This window comes from Lissotriton vulgaris, chromosome 4_1, assembly GCF_964263255.1.
Source record: "Lissotriton vulgaris chromosome 4_1, aLisVul1.2, whole genome shotgun sequence".
NCBI classification, from domain to species: Eukaryota; Metazoa; Chordata; class Amphibia; order Caudata; family Salamandridae; genus Lissotriton; species Lissotriton vulgaris.
Window position 1 is genome coordinate 271,602,467 of NC_141691.1, and position 10,191 is coordinate 271,612,657.

At 48.1% G+C, this 10,191-nt stretch overlaps 1 pseudogene; it reads left to right on the plus strand.

Moving 5' to 3' along the window:
* Positions 1-2,753: 2,753 nt before the first annotated feature.
* LOC147718649 (18S ribosomal RNA) lies at positions 2,754-3,864 on the plus strand (annotated as a pseudogene).
* Positions 3,865-10,191: the final 6,327 nt, after the last annotated feature.

Below are 10,191 nucleotides of genomic sequence, written 5' to 3' on the forward strand. Positions count from 1 at the left end.
GGAGATCGTCCCAACTCCAAAGATCATAGCATCGTGCCTTTTTGCGAGAGAAAACTTCCTACGGAACCTATGCACCGGAATCCATACAAGTCTGCCTTCCTCCCCATAAAGACCGGATTCATCGCAACACGCCCGCTTCTGCAGCGGGGTTGTCGCATCACCTCCCCAGGGTCTCAGGAGCAACGCATTGCTTGTTTTCCACTACACCAGCTTCTGCTTTGGAACTTTGTTGCTTTTAAAAGGTACTGTTAGCAAAACGCGACGCAACTGTGAACTTTTCACGCAACTGTGGATTCTTTTATTGCAACCTTAATAACTCTTTTGCAACCATATTCTTGAACTGTGTATGTTGGATTTTTGTCGTTTTGGTCTTGTATAGTTTAGAATAAATACCTTTATTTTTCTAAACTGGTGTGGAGTCAGTTTGTGGTGCTTTCACTGTGTTACTGTGAGTGTTGGTACAAATACTTTACACAATGCTTTTGGATCAGCCTGACTGCTTGTGCCAAGCTACCAAGGGGGTGAGCAGAGGATATCTAAAGAGTTTTTCCTCCTTACCCTGACTAGAAGCAAGGGTCCCTATTTGGACAGTGGTACCTACCTCTGCCAACTGGAGACCTCCAGTTCTAACAGGTACCTTTTCAGTTAAAAAACTATACTAAACTGTACACATGTGTGTGTGGAGCTCTTGGCAATCTGATTGTGTGACGGGGATAGGGACAAAGGAGAGGACTGCCATATGGCTGTATTCTCATGCAAAACAATGCAGAATTCTTGGCTGCTTTGCATGCAAATTTAGTGAACATACCCCTCAGAATGTTCTCTGTACGTTATCATGGGGCGATGCACCCCTCAATTGCAGTGGTCTAAGCTAATCCTGGGTGGAGTTCGCATAGTGCCACTATGTGGAGTTCCACAGAGTTATGAAAAAATCCGAGGACAGTGGTCCCTTGAGTCCAGGCAGCCTCTCAGATCCCCCCAGGCCTGACTAGGTTGAGACTCAGGGACCGGGTCCGGAGGCCTGAGTTTCTGGCATGGTCTGGGGTTTGGGAGGCCCCGTCCTGTGGCCTGCCTAGGGCCCATCTGCCCAGAACCGGGGTCTCAGGTGCCCAGGGAGGTTCCCCGCTCCACGGTCCGGCTGGGTTCGGAAGCGTGACCGATTTTGGGGCCTGGGCTCCTGCGGGCCCTGTGGTGCGCAAGCCTATTTTGTGTGGCCAGCCGATGGTCTGGTTGCCAGGGGAGGCCTCCCCTGCTTCTTCTGCATGTCAAGGTGCTTGCGGGCCCAGTCCCCCTATCGTGCCCCTACGCCAAAGGCTCAAGACGTGGTTCCATCATTCCTGGGGAGCCCTCCTTGCTTGGCTGGGCCCAGGAGCTCAGTCTGGGGCCCTGAGTGCCCCAGTGAGGGCAGCATCCCCACCCCAGGTTCCGTCCTTGGGCCTGCCGTGTAGCAGGGTACCCGAGATGGGGGTCCTGCGGACCCAGGAAGGCTGCAGACCTGGTCCCCATTTTCCAGCCTGCTTCTATGCCAAGGGCCCGGGAAGGGGGTCCTTCAGTCCTCTGCAGACCTCCCCCTCTTTGCCTGCTTGACATGGTGTCAGTGGACCCCGGGACATAGGGCCCGCTGGCTCCCCCCTCGCTGCCCCATGGCTGAAACCCAACTGGTGCCCCGGGCCTCTGGCCCCCCACGCCTCAGAGCCCACTCACCCTTTCGTTAGGGCACAGAGCGACCAGATGGCCGCCCTCCGAGCCGGACTATATGGTCACACCTTTCCCCTCAGCCATCTGGTTGCACCTATCCCGCGGCGATCTGGTTATGTGCAATGCTTTCTAATGGGGTGACCAGATGGCCGGGCTTCCCTGGAAGTCCCGATGAGGGCTCATTTGCCTCCCCAATCCCAGCAAGGGCTCCAGGAGTTTGGGGATGTTCGAGCCTTGGGTCCCCTCTGTCACTCAGTGCGCATGGATTACAAGAAAGGGGGGTCATTTTCCTCCGGATTACTAGGGAGACGGTCAGTCAGACCTACGTGAGGTCTGGCGATTCTGAGACAGGGGAATGCAGGACCCGGGTCTGCATGCCCTGGACCCCTGAGGGGCAGGGTCCACGCCTGCCTCTCAGCCCCTTCCCGATGGGTCTTTCCTCCGAGCCTGCTGACCCCGGGAGCAGGCAGGGATGCGAAGTCGGCATCCGCCGTGCAGGGCGGACTTCCTGGTGAGGCCCGGCGGTTCTCTGATCGATTGGGCACTCCCAGTCCGTTTAAGTGCATCTCGAGGGCCTGCCATCTGGCGGGAGAACCTCCACCCTACCAGGCAGAGCGAAGGCCGAGAGGCCCCGGCAGCTCATGCCCCCAAGTGGCCCGACCCTAGTGGAAGGGGTCGGGTGGTGCCAGTCCCTTGGACGCTGCAGCCCGGCAGATCCATATGCCCCACATGCCATCCCATAACCCATCTCCGCCCAGCGCATTTCCGCAGCAGCTCAGTATGACCATTCAGAGGGATAACCCTAGTATCAGGCTTCAGCACCCCTGCATCTTGCTCAGGCTGCACCTCGGTCCACCCCTCCCTTCCGGGAGAGACTGCTGGGCCCACTGGTGCACGGACAACCACACCTCTCGACCCCTCCAGCGAGCCCTCCCGCCCAGGCAGGTAGGCTCCTTTCCCTAACGGGCTCCCGAGAGGGAGGGGGGTTCAAAGGTTGCCGGTTGGAGAGACGGGCACACAGCTCCCAAACCCACCCCGTTAGAAGGTGCGGCTACCTCTTTGATCCTGCCAGTAGCATATGCTTGTCTCAAAGATTAAGCCATGCACGTGTAAGTACACACAGCCGGTACAGTGAAACTGCGAATAGCTCATTAAATCAGTTATGGTTCCTTTGATCGGGCCATCTGTTACTTGGATAACTGTGGTAATTCTAGAGCTAATACATGCCGGCGAACGCTGACCTCCCACAATGCGTGCATTTATCAGACCAGGACCAATCCAGGCTTGCCCGGATGGTTTGATGACTCTAGATAACCTCGGGCCGATCGCACGTCTCTGTGATGGTGACAATACATTCAGATCTCTGCCCTATCAACTTTCAATGGTACTATTTGTGCCTACCATGGTGACCACGGGTAACGGGGAATCAGGGTTTGATTCAGGGCAGGGAGCCTGAGAAATGGTTACCACATCTAATGAAGGTAGCAGGCGCACAAATTACCCGACTCGGGAGATAGTGACCAAAAATAACAATACAGGACCCTTTTGAGGCCCTGTAATTGGAATGAGTACACTTTAAATCCTTTAACAAGGATCCATTGGAGGCAAAGTCTGGCGCCAGCAGCCATGGTAATTCCAACTCCAAAAGCGTTTCTTATTGTTGTTGCATTCAAAAAGCTCATAGTTTGATCTTGGAATCGAGCTGGCGGTCTACTGCCGTGAGGCGAGCTACCGCCTGTCCCAGCCCCTGCCTCTCGGCACCGCCCTGATGCTCTTGACTGAGTGCCTAGGGGGTCCAAAGCATTACTTTAAAAAAATTAGAGTGTTCAAAGCAGGCCGGTCACCTGAATACTTCAGCTAAGAATAATGGAATAGGACTTTGGTTCTATTTTGTTGGTTTTCGGAACTGGGGCCATGATTAAGAGGAGCGGCTGGGGGCATTCGTATTGTGCCATAAGAGGTGAAGTTCTTGGACCGGCCCAAAATGAACCAAAGCAAAAGCATTTGCCAAGAATGATTTCATTAATCAAGAACGAAAGTCGGAGGTTAGAAGCCGATCAGATACCGTCGTAGTTCCAACCATAAACAATGCCGACTAGCAATCTGTCGGCGTTAATCCCATGACCTGCCGAGCAGCTTCTGGGAACCCAAAGTCTTTGGGTTCCGGGGGGAGTATAGTGTAGTAGTGGCTGGTGGGAGGAATGGCCAAGAGAGGTGAAAGGGGGAGCAGCATTGGTTGATGTCAGATGGTTTGTCTGTAAAAAGTTATTTCAGTCTGATACATATGATTAATCGAAAGTTATCCATTCCTGGACAAAAGTCAGTCCTTTACTCAGGAGTAAGATTTCCTGACTTGAGGGGATATGATGGACAAGTTGAAGATAAGAATCATTTTGATATTTGTGTCAGAAATCATGTTAGGAAGAGTCACTGTTGCAAACTCTTAGAGAGAGAAGTCTTGTTTTCCTCAGGCATTAAATTGTTATTTGTCATAACATGTAGCGTTGTCTCCAGCGTTGGAGCATGTAGATTAAATACTTCACAAGGGAGTTACGGTTAAAACTTACATTATAATTAAGCATATACTCACATACTGTGCATCACATCATACTTTCCGATTTACCGCACCCTAACACCTCTCAGCCTATTACTCAGTTCCTGTCTAGGAACCGCCCCAGAACCACGAGGGTCCTAGTGTGTATACCCTCAATATGCTACAGCATTCACCTCTCATCTCTGTTTGGTAGTCAGTCTATAACTGCTGAATGGAAAAATAGAACTATTGCTCTGCCTTTTTTAACTTACCACTTTTTATCACTTATAATGCATGGAATGCCTGGGTGAATGGGAAAGCATGATCTCTCTCGCGTTCAGAAGTTTCAGCCATACAAGCTTCACTATGCATCCTTTTGTGCTTTACTTCAGCGGTGAACATTTATGAAAAAAGCACAAATAGTATGGTTTAAACTAATCATCAGTACAGCAAGATGGATTCCTTTGACTCAGAAGTAGTGCTGCTCAGATGGTAATGGGGTAAGGTAACATGGTGGGCACCTAAGATTGTGATGACAGGCACATTCATTAATGGCTGCCACATATTTAATATTGTAACAAACTGGTAAAGAGTATTTCTGAAGGAAACTATTTCCGACAGTAAATCTCCAAGTGTTTACTATAATAACATCAAAAACCAAAGGTTAACCAAACACTTATTTTTATGTTAATTAGATAATTAATTGAATTCAAACAATGTACTTTACTTAGATTTTTTAATATTGTTCAATTTTGAAGTGTATTTGTTTTTATTGTGTATTTTAATTTGCATTTGTCTAATATGCATGTATTTTTAAGTACGGCAATTGGAAGGAAAGAAGATATCAAAGTTAAAATAGTTTGTGTATTCATTGTTTTGTATATGTATTGGATTAATTGATAATTAATTATGTATAATGTTACTGTTGTATATTGTATCTTAATTATTGTGTTTAATTTTGGTTACTCGTTTTCCGGTTCAGGGAGGACCTGGACTGGCAGTCCGGGCTAGAATGTTCTTATTGGAGAAGGCTCAAAGCTGATTTGCATATTGCTGGGTCCAAACGGAGGTGGCATGGTGGACTAAAAAAGATAGATTAGGGTGGAGTCCAAGCAATAACCAGTGGCTGAGATTAATTCAAGCATTCCATCCATCACTTTGTTTTTTAAAAATTTTAGGAAGTTGCCATTTTCTTGTCCAAAGTTACCATTTGGTGACTGCTGCCCAAATTCTGGGTCACACGACTAGGTATCCTGGGTCACACAACAGCCCTGCTGTCCTGCTGCACTCCCACCTGAATGACTGAATTTGTATCTTGAACCCACCACCACCAGATTGTCTCCTAGGGCTAGTTGGTTGACGTCCTGATCAGAACAGAAGCCTCAGGAACATAACATGCTTGCTCCATCTTCAACCCAGTCGCCGAATTCACATCTCAAGCCCCTTGTGAATGACATCCTCAATGACGAACCAGGACTTTGTATCGCAAGCCTTGTATCTTCATTGGAACCAGAGGGTGCACGGAGCATCTCAATGCACAAATTCGCATCACAAGCCCCTTGTCAACGGCATCCTCAACGATGATGCAAGACCATAGCATTGAAGCTTCCTGATACTGGAAATCACTGTAGCACAACGAATCCTCGATGGGCATATTTGATGCCATGTTCAGCCAGCCTAGCCCGCAACATCTAAAATAGCTGGCCATTTTTCCCAGGGGGATTCAATCATGTCCTAGGTTGTTAGTGGATCCAACAGGGAATCCCCCTGAAAGTTCTGTTGGACAATGTGACTGTAATGATCAGGCAGATATGAAGGTGCCTGGGACAGCATGTACGTTTTAGAGGAAACTACATAATAGACGGCTGAGCTCCATTCAATTGTACTCACCCTGATCCCGGTAGTGGAATTATTTTGTGAATGTACTTAGTCCCCGTCTAGTGAGAGCAGAGTTTATTGCCACATCAATATGCACAGGAATGAGGGTTTCTCAGAGCATTGCTTTGCTCATGATGATCAGGTAACATTTTTGGGCTTATTACGATGTCAGTCGGAGTTGCCTCAGACGGACAGCATCTCAGACTTGAACTGACAGATCCACGGTCAGAGGTTACGAGCGCCTGATTACAATGTGACCGAATACTGTTCGGTCGTATACTCAGTTTCCTGTATGGAAGCTTTTTTTACAACTGTAAACCAGCCATAATACAGGCTCCTATAGAGAAATGGGTGTGTGTGTAAAACCCTGCACTCTGTGGCAGGCACCCTATGGTGCCTGCCACACAGTGCTAGGTTTTACAGGGAAGTACCCTATGTACCTCCTTCACCACCAACCGTAGATCGTTAAGGCACAGACCCCCCAAAGTTGCTATCTGACAGCCTTACCATATAGGAAAAGCCAGCACGGAAAGGCTGTGGGAAACTCACATTGTAATCCCTGCGGCAGAAACGGTGTCCATAGGGGATTTTGGTGCAGTCCTGACCGACTGGAAGACTCCAAGAGCTGGTTGTAACCGAGTCAGAATGACAGGTCGGTTTACGTTCTGACTGCAGACATCTTAATCGGGTGGTTGGACCGCAAGCTAACCATGTCAGTCAGAAAGCCTCCGACCACGGTCAGAAAACTTCCGACTTCTAATCGGAGGCTTTCGACCAACATCTTAATCGGACCCTGTATCTTTCGGAAGGCTCACCACTCCATCCTTAAGAAGGTTCCTCCTAGATTGAGGCATTCAGCGTTATGAGATGTCAGGCTTATGGGGCCCGATTCACAGACTTAAGTTAGGATTTTGTCTTAAGTCTGTCTTAAGTCTGTCTTAAGACAAACTTAAGACAAAAGTCTAACTTCTGTGAATACCAAAAGTAGTAGGTTTAGGATTTTCTCTTAAGTTAGTTCTGTGAATCAGCCCCATGGGCATTTGTACTAATGCATGGCCCGAAAGCAAATATCTGCCATTAAAACAAGTTTGCTAAGTTAACCGGTGTTTGAATTGATCTGTTTTTCTTTTGCTTGCTGAAAAATGTAATGCTGCACTTTCATTGTAGATAGATGTAAAGTAAATCAGTTAAATTCTGAAGAGCTGTCTCTATGTCGTTTCATGCAGACGCCTATTTAAATACAAACATCAGGTGTGGCATACATGTCTGTAAATGGAAATCTTTTTCCTGAATCATTCTTTCTGAGAGATTGAAACGGAAGAACGATATAGCAATTTCACGTCAGCCTGCTAGATTCGACCTAATGTCGAAAGTGTACAGTTCCACCATTTTCTGTTTTCGGCACTTTGAAGTTATCACATGTACAAACGCACAAGTAAATATATAAATTGGACGCCCATGTTTTCTGAGGTCACAGACACAGAACCATAAATTGACATTTAGTTCTCATAGCTAACAAAGCATAACAAGTAATTCCCAAACACGTCAATTCTACCGTTTTTGGTGGACTCTCAGTCACGGTCGGGCCATTTATTGAAGTGCTTTTTAATTTATGCATTTTAATTAGGATCACAGCAGGCCTGCGACTGACAACTGGTGCCTTCCTCTCCGAAAGGGTGAGTTAGCTTGCGTTCACTTGATGATTAGCGGTCCCCAACTGCTTCCACTGTATCATCTGTTCCCATATGTGAAATATGTTCGAAATGACGAGAGTTAGAAAACCCGCTGACGGTTTAAGTGTTTCTGCTTTGGATTTAGTCGATACAGTTTGTTTCACTCATATCTCAGACCCTGATGTTCCAAGCATTATAAGCATTATCTATACAGCTCAGTGTAGCGTTGCATCGAACCGCTACAGTTCTTACCTGTATATCGCAAAAGCTTTGTTTCAAATTGGCCCTACCCCATCGGGAAAGTTTGCATTATTCGTTTCCTATTTAGTTCCTTCTTATATAAAGATATATGTTTCTAGTGATAGATGCATCTTCGTAAAATCTAAGATATATTGTTATCAATGTGGCTTGATTCTAAGCTATCCATAAACATACACTCGCCTTTCTGAGTGTTTTGGAAATGTGAAGGTTGGATCTGGCTGTGCGGCGGTCCGGCTGTTCTCAGATGAAAAATACGAATGTTACAGCCCATGAGGAGGGCACATGGCCTTGCATAAATATCACTGTTGTCCCTAAATTTCTGCTGGTTGAATGATTTGCATAACTCGTAGAGCTTCAAAAATAATCTCAATAAATATATACTAACACATCTTTATAGCTCCGTGTATACGTTTTAGACAGATTTGTTGATTATTAATTATACCCATATTTCACTGAAATATTTAGCTGATCATTGCACCCATCCTGGAAATTACATTAATTCATCCTGCACTCAGAGTGAATTTGAGGCTATTTCTATTGCAGGCTGCAGCGGACCATCAATGCTACGTGATTATGCCCATTTCTTGCTGTGAGATCTGTTAGATGTTGACTTGTTAGGCGTTGCTAGCTCGGACTCACTTTTACTCGAAAAGAGGCAGCCAGCGCAGCACGGACTCAAAGGGGCAGATTTATGAGGCCGTTGCGCCTCTTTGTGCCGCGATTGTGTCACTTTATTTGACGCAACGCCCTATTTACAACGTGACGCATCTAGGAGATGTGTCACGTTGTAAAGCACTGCGCCATAAGGAGGCGTTCCTGCGCAGGGGGGGGGGCGTTCCTGCGCAGGAATGCCTCCTGAAAGTGGCTGAGTGAAATCTATGAGATTTCACTCAGTCACTTTCAGGGCAATGCTGCGTCAAAAGCCTGCGCCTGCTTGAAGCAGGCGTAGGTCTTGAAGCAGCATTGAGCAGATGGTGTACCCCCGAGCCTTGCTGGAGCTGCGTCGCGCTTGTGACGCAACTCCAGCAATGTGCCACATTTCCGGCACGGATGCGTCACGCCGTTTTTGCACCATGGGTGGCGGAGCTGTGGCGCACGTTAACTGGCACATCCCTGGGGATGCGCCAGTTAACATAAATCTGCCCCAAAGTCTATAGCGCTACACTGCCTGAACAGGAAAAACAGACGCAGCGGCGGCGCGTGAAAAGGGCAGCACTGACTCACAGTCTATAGCGCTACACTGCCTGAACAGGAAAAACAGACCCAGCGCGTGAAAAGCGCAAAACTGACTCAAAATCTATAGCGCTACACTGCCTGAACAGGAAAAATAGACGCAGCGGCGGCGCGTGAAAAGGGCAGCACTGACTCACAGTCTATAGCGCTACACTGCCTGAACAGGAAAAACAGACCCAGCGCGTGAAAAGCGCAACACTGACTCAAAATCTATAGCGCTACACTGCCTGAACAGGAAAAACAGACGCAGCGCGTGAAAAGCATCGGCCGCCGGTGAATACTTCGGGGCAGATTTATGTTAACTAGCGCATCCCCAGGGATGCGCCAGTTAACGTGCGCCACAGTGCGCCACAGCTCCGCCACCCATGGTGCAAAAACGGCACAGATGCGTGACGCATCTGTGCCGGAAATGTGGAGCATTGCTGGAGTTGCGTCGCAAGCGCGACGCAGCTCCAGCAAGGCTCGGGGATGCCGCATCTACACAATGCTGCATCAAGACCTACGCCTGCTTCAAGCAGGCGCAGGGTTTTGACGCAGCATTGGCCTGAAAGTGACTATCTATGAGATTTCACTCAGCCACTTTCAGGAGGCGTTCCTGCGCAGGAACGCCCTCCCTGCGCAGGAACGCCTCCTTATGGCGCAGGGCTTTAAAACGTGACGCATCTCCTAGATGCGTCACATTGTAAATAGGGCGCATTGTTTGCGCCGCAGTTGCGTCAAATAAAGTGACACAATTGGGGCGCAAAGAGGCGCAACAGCCTCATAAATCTGCCCCTTCGTCTGCGCTTAAACTAAATCCCATTTCAGTGCGCGGTTCAGTGTCACACGGTCACCACAGGACAGAAGCAGACAAATGAGGCGTTTTGTAAGATGTTTACTCAATGTATATTCTCACATATAAATTTGGAGTGCAAA